Below are 13,226 nucleotides of genomic sequence, written 5' to 3' on the forward strand. Positions count from 1 at the left end.
CCTGATAGAAACATCTAAAGTCTGCCCCGCCCCCTTCTTCTCATTGCCTGTTATTTGATGCGCTTGAGCTCAACCACTCTCACTGGCAGGGCTCTGAGAAAAACAACACACTATTGGCTGTTTTATTAAAAGGGGAGGAGCTACTCTGTGCCCCGCCCTCTCTCCATGTTTGAGTTCAGATTACGTCAAACATCCAATAAAAACTGCACATTTCAAAGCACTTGATGGCATACTTAAATATATAAATATACTCATGCAGCATAAGACTCGCATATAAAACACAGCCATTCTTTCAAAGCGCGTCACACTGAGCGTCCGTCCTCTTTACAAGGGTAATTTTGAGGTAAAGCAAGCTTGACCAGAGACACAAACAGAACACAAGGAATAATTCCCGCATCTGCCGTCCCATAAAGCCAGAATAAACAGCAGAGGTTTGTCTACGCATGGGAATGTGTGGTTTAACTACAAAGAAGATCGTTTAACACAGTGAAGAACATGACAGGCTATTCAGCGCTGCTTTACCAGCATGTGTGAGGAATGCTCATGCTGACCCAAAAAACATGCTTCTGTGATACTACTCGACGGAGGATTAATGAGATGTGTGTGTGTGTGTGTGTGTGTGTGTATGTATGTGTGTGTGTGTGTGTGTTTGTGAGTGTGTGTGTGTGCAGTCTACAGGATTTCAACACTTCAGCCAAACCAAACCCAGAGTTTGAGTTCCGAATAATATAATAAAATTAAATTAAATATGATAAAATATAATATAATATAATAAAATATAATATAATATAAAAAATAAAATAAAATATAATAATATATAATAAAATATAATCTAATATATTAAATTATAATATGATAAAATATAATATAATATAATAAAATATAATATAATATAAAAAATAAAATAAAATATAATAATATATAATAAAATATAATCTAATATATTAAATTATAATATGATAAAATATAATATAATCTATAATAAAATATAATATAATAATATATAATCTAATATAATGAAATATAATAAAATATAATGTATTATAAAGAAATATAATTGTCATGGATTGGTCAGGCTCTCACGACCCCCACTCACGAAGATCACCATCACCTGACTTCTAATGAGCACACAGCTGCATCACATTCACGAGCACCAGATAAAAGCACAGCACTCCAGTCGCTCATTGTCCGGGCTCGTCTCGACGAAAGCGGACAACTGAGCGACCACTCAGCGTAGTCATCCTCAGCTAAAACAAACGATTTACTTACCTGTTCTCTTTGTATTCCTCCTAGTCTTCCTGGTCCTCCCGAATCGTCCTGTCTTCCAGTCCTTCCAAGTCTGTGTCATCCTCTGTCAGCTGTATCTGGTGTGTGCTGTCCATCCTCGTGTATTCCTGTTACCCAGCCACGGAGGAAAAGACCCCAACATCATTCCTGATCCTCCTGGCTATCCTTCATGTGCTCCTTGTTGTCATTTAATAAACACCCTAACGTTTCCTTACCTCTGTCTCCTGTCCGCTTCATAACAGAAGCCCGGACCTATAACGACGACAACATGAGCACCCCCGATCACCTTCAAGAGCTGGTGGACCAGTTGAAGCGGATTCTACAGCCACCAGCTCCACTTTCCAACGCACCACCAGCACCGAGCACTTCCGCCTCCACAGTTTCTTCTTCGGCCCTTCCTTCCAGTCCCATGGCCCGACCAGCGCCCTACTCAGGCGGAGCGGGGGAGTGCAATGGTTTTCTGTTACAATGTTCCCTCATATTCGAAATGCAACCTTCTCTATATCCCACAGATAAGTCGAAGATCGCCTACATCGTATCTCTACTCTCTGGACCTGCACTTAAATGGGCTGAGACGATCTGGAACCAAGCCGGGCCGGTCATGAATTCCATCACTACCTTCACGGAGTATTTCAAAGAGGTGTTTGGACGTTCTGATGGGGAAGTAGCCGCTGGAGAGCAGCTGTATCATCTAAAGCAAGGTACTCTATCTACACAGGAATATGCTCTCCGGTTTCGCACTCTAGCAGCTGCAAGTGGATGGAATGAGAGATCGTTGTTGACCACGTACCGGCTCGGCTTGGAACCCACTCTCCGAATCCAACTGGCCACATTAGATGATACAATGGGTCTGGAGAGATTCATCCAACATTCTCTCCGATGTTCCGATCGTCTCCGTTCCTATCAACAGGACACCATCACCCCCTCGTCTGCACTCCTCCAATCGCCTGAGTCAACAGCCTCTCCAGAACCAGAACCCATGATAATAGAGTCTGGAAGACTGACATCAGCGGAACGACAGAGGAGGCTGACCCGGGGTCTGTGTCTATACTGCGGTGTCAGTGGACACACCCGTATGGAGTGTCCCCTTCGTCCCATTCGGACTTCAGTGAGTGTATTCAGTACGAATATTGAACAATGTAAACCACTTACTACCACCGTACAAATAACTACTGCCTCTATTTCTCTCCTTGTCACAGCCCTCATCGACTCCGGGTCAGCAGGGAACTTCATCTCCCAATCCCTCTGTCGTCAACTCCACCTCCGTACTGAGGCGTCCTCGCATATATACCAGATACAACCGATAACCCAGTGCACTCGATCTTCGACCCGTATCCATCGACAATGCGAAGACATCCTTCTTCAAGTGGGGTTGTTACATCAAGAGAGGATTCAATTTCTGGTTCTGGAGGGTGCAAATATGGACATCATTCTAGGGCGCCCGTGGCTGGTGAAGCACGATCCCATCATCTCTTGGGGCACAGGAGAGATAAAGAAATGGGGATCTGGATGTACACCTGCCTGTTTTCCAAATCTCCCTCTTCAAGGTCGGAACCCCATTTCTTTGTTTGCAACATCGGTCGAGAGCCCTCCTGAGAAGCAGTCTATCCACATTCCTAAGGAGTACAGCTCCTTTCATGATGTCTTCTGCCCCAAGAGAGCTTCCCAGCTACCGCCGCATCGGCCATGGGACTGCGCGATCGACCTAGTTCCAGATGCCCAGTTGCCAAGAGGTAGGATCTACCCGCTCTCGCTTCCAGAGAATCAGGCAATGGAAGATTACATAAGGGAGGCTCTGAGTCAGGGGTACATACGTCACTCAAAATCACCAGCCGCCTCAAGCTTCTTCTTTGTGGCCAAGAAGGACGGAGGGCTGCGTCCATGCATCGACTACAGGGTCCTAAATAACGGTACAGTAAAATACCGATATCCCCTTCCTCTGGTACCAGCCGCTTTGGAACAGCTCCGAGAAGCTAAAGTCTTCACTAAATTGGACCTCCGCAGCGCGTATAATCTGATAAGAATACGTGAGGGGGACCAATGGAAGACAGCATTCGTGACCCCTACTGGCCACTATGAATATGAGGTCATGCCTTACGGTCTGGTCAACGCCCCCTCCGTATTCCAAAACTTCATTCATGAAGTCCTCCGGGAGTTTCTTCACCACTGTGTAATAGTGTACATAGATGACATCCTCATTTACTCCCGGAGTGAGGCCGAACATCGCCAACACGTTGCGGAGGTCCTACACACATTGAGAGAACATCACCTCTACCTCAAAGCGGAGAAATGCTCATTCCACCAGAAGTCGATTCATTTCTTGGGATACATCATTGACCAAACCGGTATACGTATGGATGGGAAGAAAATTGAGGCTGTTCTATCCTGGTCAGAACCCACTTCCATTAAGGAGCTCCAGAGGTTTCTTGGGTTTGCTAACTTTTATAGACGGTTTATCAAGGACTACAGCAGGATTACATCACCTCTCACTAATCTCCTCAAGGGTAAACCCAAAGGACTGGAGTGGACCAAAGAAGCAGCCGCAGCCTTCCGCCTTCTTAAGAAGGAGTTCACAAGGGCCCCACTCCTGACTCATCCTGACCCAAATCTTCCTTTCGTGGTGGAAGTGGACGCATCCACCACCGGCGTCGGGGCAGTATTATCTCAACATCATGATACACCGCCCCGACTGCATCCCTGTGCCTATTTCTCTCGGAAGTTGAGCCCGGCGGAGCAGAATTACAGCATAGGAGACAGGGAGCTTCTAGCAATCAAGCTAGCCTTGGAGGAGTGGCGTCACTGGTTGGAGGGAGCCAAACATCCGTTCCAGGTGATCACAGATCACAAAAACCTCCAATACATCAAAGAGGCCAAGAGACTATGTCCACGTCAAGCCAGATGGTCACTTTTCTTCTCACGTTTTGATTTCTCCATTTCCTATCGTCCAGGACCCAAGAATCTAAGAGCAGACGCTCTCTCTCGTTTACACGAGCATCACGATCATGAAGAACTCCCAACGAAGATTCTTCCCGAACACATCTCCATTTGTCCGATCACCTGGAACGCTCCTCCAGTCGTTGCCACTCCGGAAGCCCCTGCTCCGCCGGGATGCCCTCCTCATCGGCAGTTCATACCACCTGAACACCGGGTAGATCTGATCCACTCCTTACATACCTCGCTAGGCACTGGACATCCAGGGATCAACAATACTCTCTCGCTAGTATCCCAACGATTCTGGTGGCCAAACATGGCAAGGGATGTGAGGCAATATGTTCAGGGCTGTAAGGACTGTGCCCAATCCAAGAGCCCACGTCATCTACCCGCTGGAAAGCTCCATCCCTTGCCGATTCCGAACCGTCCCTGGTCACACCTAGGAGTGGACTTTATCACTGACCTCCCTTCGTCAGAAGGTAATACCTGTATTCTAGTCATAGTAGATAGATTCTCAAAGTTTGTCAAACTAATCCCTCTGAAAGGTCTTCCCACAGCCTTTGAAACTGCCGACAATATCTTTAATCAAGTCTTCAGGTCATTTGGTATTCCAGAAGATATTGTGTCGGACAGAGGTCCACAGTTCATCTCACGTCTATGGAAAGCCTTCTTCAAGCTCCTAGGTGTGGCCGTCAGCCTCTCTTCTGGATATCATCCCCAAACCAACGGGCAGACAGAGAGGAAGATTCAGGAGGTGGGACGGTTCCTGAGGACCTTCTGCAGTGGTCACCAGAACTCCTGGAGCCAGTATTTGGGCTGGGCAGAATATGCCCAAAATTCACTGCGGCAACCCTCCACCGGACTCACGCCATTCCAGTGCGTCCTGGGCTTCCAACCACCGCTCTTTCCCTGGGATGGCGAACCATCTGATGTCCCCGCAGTGGATCACTGGTTCCGGGAGAGCGAGAGAGTCTGGGACGAGGCTCATCAACATCTGCAGAGGGCAGTCCGTCGAAGCAAGGTAACCGCCGATAGGAGAAGGTCTGAAGAACCCAGATACACACCCGGACAAAAGGTGTGGCTATCCACCCGGGACATACGCATGCGACTGCCCTCTCGCAAGTTAAGTCCCCGATTTGTTGGTCCCTTCACCATCGTGGAACAGGTTAACCCCGTCACCTACAAACTACAATTACCCTCTCACTACCGTATTCACCCTACATTCCACGTATCACTCCTGAAACCCTATCACGATCCTGTTCTTCCCTCCACAGAGCCTGACCACGAAGAGGAACCCCCTCCTCCACTGCTCCTAGAAGAAGGAGCCGTCTACGCAGTGAAGGAGATCTTGCGTTCCCGACGTCGTGGTGGCCAGTTGGAGTACCTGGTGGACTGGGAAGGGTACGGCCCCGAAGAAAGGACATGGGTTCCCAGAGCTGATATTCTCGATCCTAGTCTCATGGTGGAGTTTCATGAGAGCCACCCTGAGTTCCCAGCGCCTAGAGGCAGAGGGAGACCACCACGGCGTCGGAGGTGTCGGCCCTCAGGAGCGGGCCCTGGGGAGGGGGGTACTGTCATGGATTGGTCAGGCTCTCACGACCCCCACTCACGAAGATCACCATCACCTGACTTCTAATGAGCACACAGCTGCATCACATTCACGAGCACCAGATAAAAGCACAGCACTCCAGTCGCTCATTGTCCGGGCTCGTCTCGACGAAAGCGGACAACTGAGCGACCACTCAGCGTAGTCATCCTCAGCTAAAACAAACGATTTACTTACCTGTTCTCTTTGTATTCCTCCTAGTCTTCCTGGTCCTCCCGAATCGTCCTGTCTTCCAGTCCTTCCAAGTCTGTGTCATCCTCTGTCAGCTGTATCTGGTGTGTGCTGTCCATCCTCGTGTATTCCTGTTACCCAGCCACGGAGGAAAAGACCCCAACATCATTCCTGATCCTCCTGGCTATCCTTCATGTGCTCCTTGTTGTCATTTAATAAACACCCTAACGTTTCCTTACCTCTGTCTCCTGTCCGCTTCATAACAATAATATAATAAAATATAATATATTATTATAAAATATAATATAATAAAATATAATATAATAAAGTAAAATAATGATATAATATAATAAATTGTGTTTTATTATATTATAATAATGTAACATAGTAATATATTTATTATGCAACTTTATAATAAAACTTCATAATATGATAAAATATACAGTGTAATATAAAATTTTATTTAACCAATGCATGTTTTAATATATAATTTTATATTATATAATATACTATAATATTATGTTTTATTATAATACCATTATATAATGTCATATAATATAATGAATTAATTATGCAACTATATTATTAGCAACCTTTTATTTAATCTTCATAAAATATATAATATAATGTAATTTGTTTTAATTTAATATAATACAATGTTTTATAATAATATAATAAACATAATATAATAAATTATTTATAATATTCGTAATTATAATAACAATAAAAAATAATAATTATTATTATAATGCAAGAAACAGAAGACAGCAATATTGAGTCTTAGAGGGAGACTATTTGTACCATTTATTCTTTCATATTTTAAATATCATACATTCATAAGATTAACTTACCTAAATAAGTTCAAAATAATTAAATATAAAAATTATACATACAAGCCAAATTATAATACAGTCAATTCTGAGTTGACATTAGAGAATATGAGCTGACAAATAAAATATACTTTAATATCCACTCATGCAGTGACAAACCTCCTTTTAAATTAATATTAATAAAACATATACATTTATATTATATTATTTACATTTTATACACACATTTTTAGGGGGTTTTACTTTCTTTTCTTACATTTAGCAGATTTTATGAGTCAAATTATTGATCAGTTTTAATCCACACACAGATAAAAGTACTAATAAAAATAAAATAACGTAATATTAATCAATATAGGCTCTTACCTGCTCGTTTAAAAAAGCCTCCAGGAAGATTAATGTCTTGAGCTGGAGATGAAGATGAAGCATTACATCACTGTCTCCAGCGGAGGAGCCATAGTTCCGGTCACTCAGCGCTCCTTATACGTGAACAGCCGATGACGTCACAGAGACACGCCCCTCAGAGCCGCCTCAGGTATAAAGTCAGAGCCAGAAATGCACTTCAGTCAGTCTGGGAGTTCTCTATGGTGATGATGATGCTGTGTGCAGAAGACCAAATGCAGGATTTATTTATTTATCTACACTGTAGTAGAATGACAATATAATATTATATATATATGTTACTTTTATTAGTTGTATTATTACAATTATTTTTAAATGGCCCATTCTGAAATCTGATTGGCTACATGGCAATATATGCAAATCACAAACAGATCAAGACAAAACTAATCGCCCTCCTACAAAACTCTGATTAAATTTCAAATATTTCCCAAATCATGATTAATAAAGACATATTTCACTGTATTTCCTATTCAATATTTCTTCTGGAGAAAGTCTTATTTGTTTTAGTTTGGCTGGATTAATATATATATATATGTATATATATATATATATATATATATATACAGAGTATAAATGAGCCCTCCCCGCTGTACACACAGTGTTATTAAATACAGTTATCAATTTATTAAAATAATTTTATTACAGTTACATCAATTATATATTCAATTATTGAACTAATTATAATAATGTTTGCAAAAACAATGACATTTTAACTAAATTGAATATTTTTTATGTTTCTGTTGATTTTCCTGTTTATTAAAATTGTATTTAATACTTTTTCTCAACATAATTACACTGTGTGTGCTACTTTTAGGCCTGTGATCTTTCATTATTGGTCAGTTTTGTCTTTGGTTCTGACTAATCTACTGTATCTGCACGCATGCATTACTGTAAAGCACCCTATATTACTGTAAAACAGAGAGATCTGTGAGGGCTACACTCATTTCTGATATCATCTAGTTACGCCTTTAAGCTGAACACTAGTGTCTTGAAGAATATCTAGTCAAACATGATGCGCTGTCATCATGACAAAGATTAAAGACATCAGTTACTGGAGATTAATCAGTTAAAACTATAGTTTAATTATGTGTTTTAGTATGCAAGTCAATGTCTATTATTTCCAGCATTCTTCAGAGTATCTTCACGTCTGACACAAGTTGAAATCTATACTACTCAAGGTCCGAGTTTTCATTTTAGGAGAACTGTGCCTTTAGGAGGAGACTGTTGAAGAGTTCATTATGTATGCGCACATTTCAGCCAGCTGACTCTCTCATTAAACTCTTCAATTAATCCTTTAAAGATCAGTGTGTTTATCTGAGGATGAGCAGCAGTGCAGATCTTCATCCTGGACCACACAAACACACAGCCAAACTCAGAGCAGCACTGACCCCTGCAGGCCGTTCCAGCTTCTACAGCTGCGTTTATGAGCCACACACACACACACACACGCACACACACACGCACGCACGCACGCACGCACACACACACACAAATGAATATTAATGCAGTGCAGATACATTAACGATCGTTTAATGATCTCTTAATCATCACGCAGAGCATCGTTTACTGTACATCTCATTCATCATTTCTGTCACAGATTCAGGGGTAAAAGCCTGATGTCATTCATCATTTCCAGCGCGAAGAGTCGACTCTGATAAGGGTTTTCACACTTCGATTCTTCGGATTATATTTTAAGTGGGATAGTAAAAAAGAGCTAATATATGACATTTAGGTGACTTATTATAATCAATAAAACTAGTATGAACGCGGGATGAAAACTTTCGCCTTTCAAACTTTGTGAATCATTTGACTGAATCAGTGATTCGGTGAATCGAGTCATGCGATTTTAGTAGACACAATCCTCGATTCATTTGAATTTCTTTAATTTGTTTGGATTTTAATACTATATCCTGTATATTATAATATAAAACAATACAACTCATTCAAATAAACTGCAATAAAGTAAAATAAAACTCAGAGGGAGAATATTGTGCATTTTATTGGAATGGAATAACTTAATATAATATATTATAATTAAATATAACATAATATAGCGTAATTTAATGTAATATGATATAGTATAATAGCAGATAATATCATATAATAACATATTTCTTCCTGTTTGCTGACATGTGCTGTAAACAAACACAATTGTCTGCAAGGTGCAGGAAAGTTTATCAAACTAACTAACTAAAATAAAGTGGTTGAAGAGTGTGATGAATAATTGTGTCCACTAGGTGGCGGCAGAACCCATTCAAATAAAACAAAGTCTGCAACGCTTTTAACAGTGTAAGAATCACAAAACACTTATATTGACTGATATTATTACATATAATAAGTCTTATCTGTTGTCCTGCATTCTTAACTGTGGATCTAGCTTTTACTTTAAATAGAGATGCACCAATGTTTTTATTTATTAGCCAGTTTTGGATTCGTTTAACGCTATAAGCACATTGGCAATGACATGAAAAACACTGATACGATTATATAATAATGTGAATCAATGAGCTTCATCATTTCTGAATAACCCAATGTTTTCCTCAGGGTTAAATCACACTTACAAAATAAACTTAAATCTGTACTGTAAAATACCAGACCTGAATCCAATTTGTACAAAATGTAAAAAATAAGAGTTCCATGTAGCCAAAACACTGGCTTTATTAGTCAAATAAAAGCGAGTGAAAAAGTGAAACAGTGAATCTATATTAAAATCAGCTTACAATACTGTGAGTGTATCTCCTGTGGTGAGCCACTAGAGGGCGCTATATGAAGGGTATTATTATTCTTCATTGATTATCTGTATATTACTAGCTCAAGCCTTGTTCAGGGAACACCAAATCAGCTTTTCAAAGATATATCCTTTCATATACGCATATATGTGCCAATTCTTTGAATAAAGGTATGTTAAACAGATATCCCTGATTTAAAACATATTTTATAGTGTAACTGTGCAGATTAGTTATTGATCTAATGTATATACAGCAGAGCTCACCCAATACACACCACACATTCACTGTCTGCTTTTGCTTTTAAATATAATGAAGAGCACATCAACTAACAATGAAAACAGCCTACGAAAATGATGAATCTGTTTTTAAATATTAGTTGATCATTTGTTAATAGGCTACATTATCAAGTCGAGTGGCCCGGAGCACCCGGAGGAAACCCACGCCAACACGGGGAGAACATGCAAACTCCACATTTAAGTCTGCTCACTTTTAAATGGTTGTAAACTTTTCTGAGTTTACTAAAGGACGAATACTAGAAGTCTGTTTCCATCCACCTTTTTTCTGCACATTTCAGATTATTGCATAAAAATGCTTGATGGCAACAGCAAGATGTGCATACAATTTGAAAATATGCATAAATAAACTGATGCACACATGTGGAGTACGAAATAACCACTTGAGCGTAAAATATGACAGTTTTTGGGAGAACCGTGTCTTTAAGATGGCTGATGTGTTCAGTCTGCTTCTGTCATTGAGGGAAACACAGAGATTATTGTCCATCATGGACAGCATCAGTGACATGTGCTTGTTGAAATGAGGATCATGTTCTGAAGCTGCAGAAGGTCATTTACTGGACAGCAAACACATTATTGATTTACAGAGGACAAGAGCTGAATCCTCAAGCTCATTCTGCTTTCTGACTAGTGATGAGGTGTATAAATGAATATAAAAGTGTGTGTGTGTGTGTGTGTGTGTGTGTGTGTGTGAGAGAGTATATACTTACAGTATACATCATGTCTCTTTAATGCTTCAAACTGATTGGCTGATGAGCAGTCATTTCATTATATATTATTGGAATTTTAGCTAATAATTTGTCCCTAACACTACCACTATAGTAATCGATCTGTTGTGGTGATTCTACAGTTGCTATGGTAACACAACAACTATAGTAATTGGTCTGTTGTGTTGATTCTACAGTTGCTACGGTAACACAACAGTAATAATAATTGATCTGTTGTGGTGATTCTACAGTTGCTATGGTAACAACTATAGTAATTTATCTGTTGTGGTGATTCTACAGTTGCTATGGTAACAACTATAGTAATTTATCTGTTGTGGTGATTCTACAGTTGCTATGGTAACAACTATAGTAATTTATCTGTTGTGGTGATTCTACAGTTGCTATGGTAACACAACAGTATTAATAATTGATCTGTTGTGGTGATTCTGTGGTTGTTATGATAACATAACAACTATAGTAATTTATCTGTTGTGGTGATTCTACAGTTGCTATGGTAACACAACAGTATTAATAATTGATCTGTTGTGGTGATTCTGTGGTTGTTATGATAACATAACAACTATAGTAATTTATCTGTTGTGGTGATTCTACAGTTGCTATGGTAACAACTATAGTAATTTATCTGTTGTGGTGATTCTACAGTTGCTATGGTAACAACTATAGCAATTGATCTGTTGTGGTGATTCTACAGTTGCTATGGTAACACAACAGTAATAATAATTGATCTGTTGTGGTGATTCTGTGGTTGTTATGATAACATAACAACTATAGTAATTTATCTGTTGTGGTGATTCTACAGTTGCTATGGTAACACAACAGCTGTAGTAATATAAACAAATGAGCCAATACTGTATTTTTCAACTGTGTGTGTGTGTGTGTGTGTGTGTGTGTATGCGCGCATGTGTATTAGTTCTGTTGTGAGTAAAGCATGAGCTGATAGAGAGCTGAAGAACATCACACACACACACACACACACACACACGAAAAAAAAATCTATACTCATTTATAGTCAATCCCATAGTGTTTTTGAATAATAATGATGATGATGATGATGATGATGATGATAATAACAGTAAGTTGCTGCTTAAAATGAAGTATAGTGGAAAACCTCCTGCACATTTGGACACAGATTGTAAGTTTTGTGTCTTGTGATGAGGTTTCCAGTGTAAAAGCTTCTGCATTCTGGATGTTAATATATATATTTATTTATTTGGACTGCAGTAAAAGCATCATTACTCAGATCAGGGGTCGTCCATCATCTGAGCGCTGCTGCTGTCATTGTGAATGAAGGAAAGAGACAGAGAAGCAGCTTTAAATGGAGATCTGTGGTCGTCTCAGAACAGTTTGTCTGACAGTATATAGAGTCAGCTGTTTCTGTGTGGAAATAAACTCACAGCCCTCTCCTATATGGCACACTACTGCACTGTTAGCTCTGCTTTTGAACAGCCTTCAGTTTGCAGATGAATAAACTCAGTAATAGATGTGCTTTTAAAGATAAATGATCTGTGTAATGTTCTCTGTAAAGCTCTGTGTAAGCGCTTTAAAGCACACTTAACCCTTTATTTACTTTATATGGTAAATTCATTGACATTGATCACATATATTGTTGAATTTTATATTAATCTATTGATATATATTATATTAATTACTCACCGGCCACTTTATTAGGTACACCTGTCCAACTGCTCGTTAATGCAGTCTAATCAGCCAATCACATGGCAGCAGCTCAATTCATTTAGGCATGTAGACATGGTCAAGACGATCTGCTGCAGGTCAAAGCGAGCATCAGAATGGGGAAGAAAGGGGATTTAAGAGACTGTAAACGTGGCATGGTTGTTGCTGCCAGACGGGCTGCTCTGAGTATTTCAGAAACTGCTGATCTACTGGGATTTTCACGCACAACCATCTCTAGGGTTTACAGAGAATGGTCCGACAAAGAGGAAATATCCAGTGAGCGGCAGTATATTTTGTATTGCTGAAAGAGTCATCAATGCATCACAGAATATTATTATTATTATTATTCTTAGACGGGGTCCATGATATACTGTAATGCAAATATTGATGTTAATAATGCATTAATTAATAACTGAGGAGACCAATATTATAAGATGAATCCCTCAGTGTTAGTTCACATGATAACTAATGTTATTGACTTTGGTTTATGAATGCACTAGTGCTCCTAGCTCTGTCCACATGTTGGAGAGATACGTTACTAACACCCACAGGTTGTGGGACAGCTTCTTCTGTATATT

At 40.0% G+C, this 13,226-nt stretch overlaps 1 protein-coding gene across 1 annotated transcript in view; it reads right to left on the reverse strand.

Moving 5' to 3' along the window:
- si:dkey-225n22.4 (collagen alpha-1(XXI) chain) overlaps positions 1 to 7,314 on the reverse strand; it is a 52,556-nt gene extending 45,242 nt beyond the window's left edge. Inside the window, exon 1 of the mRNA XM_056450811.1 lies at positions 7,189 to 7,314. The gene's annotated coding sequence lies outside the window, so the exon portion shown is untranslated. The remainder of the gene's footprint in view (positions 1 to 7,188) is intronic.
- Positions 7,315 to 13,226: the final 5,912 nt, after the last annotated feature.

Source organism: Danio aesculapii, chromosome 24 (genome assembly GCF_903798145.1).
Source record: "Danio aesculapii chromosome 24, fDanAes4.1, whole genome shotgun sequence".
NCBI classification, from domain to species: domain Eukaryota; kingdom Metazoa; phylum Chordata; class Actinopteri; order Cypriniformes; family Danionidae; genus Danio; species Danio aesculapii.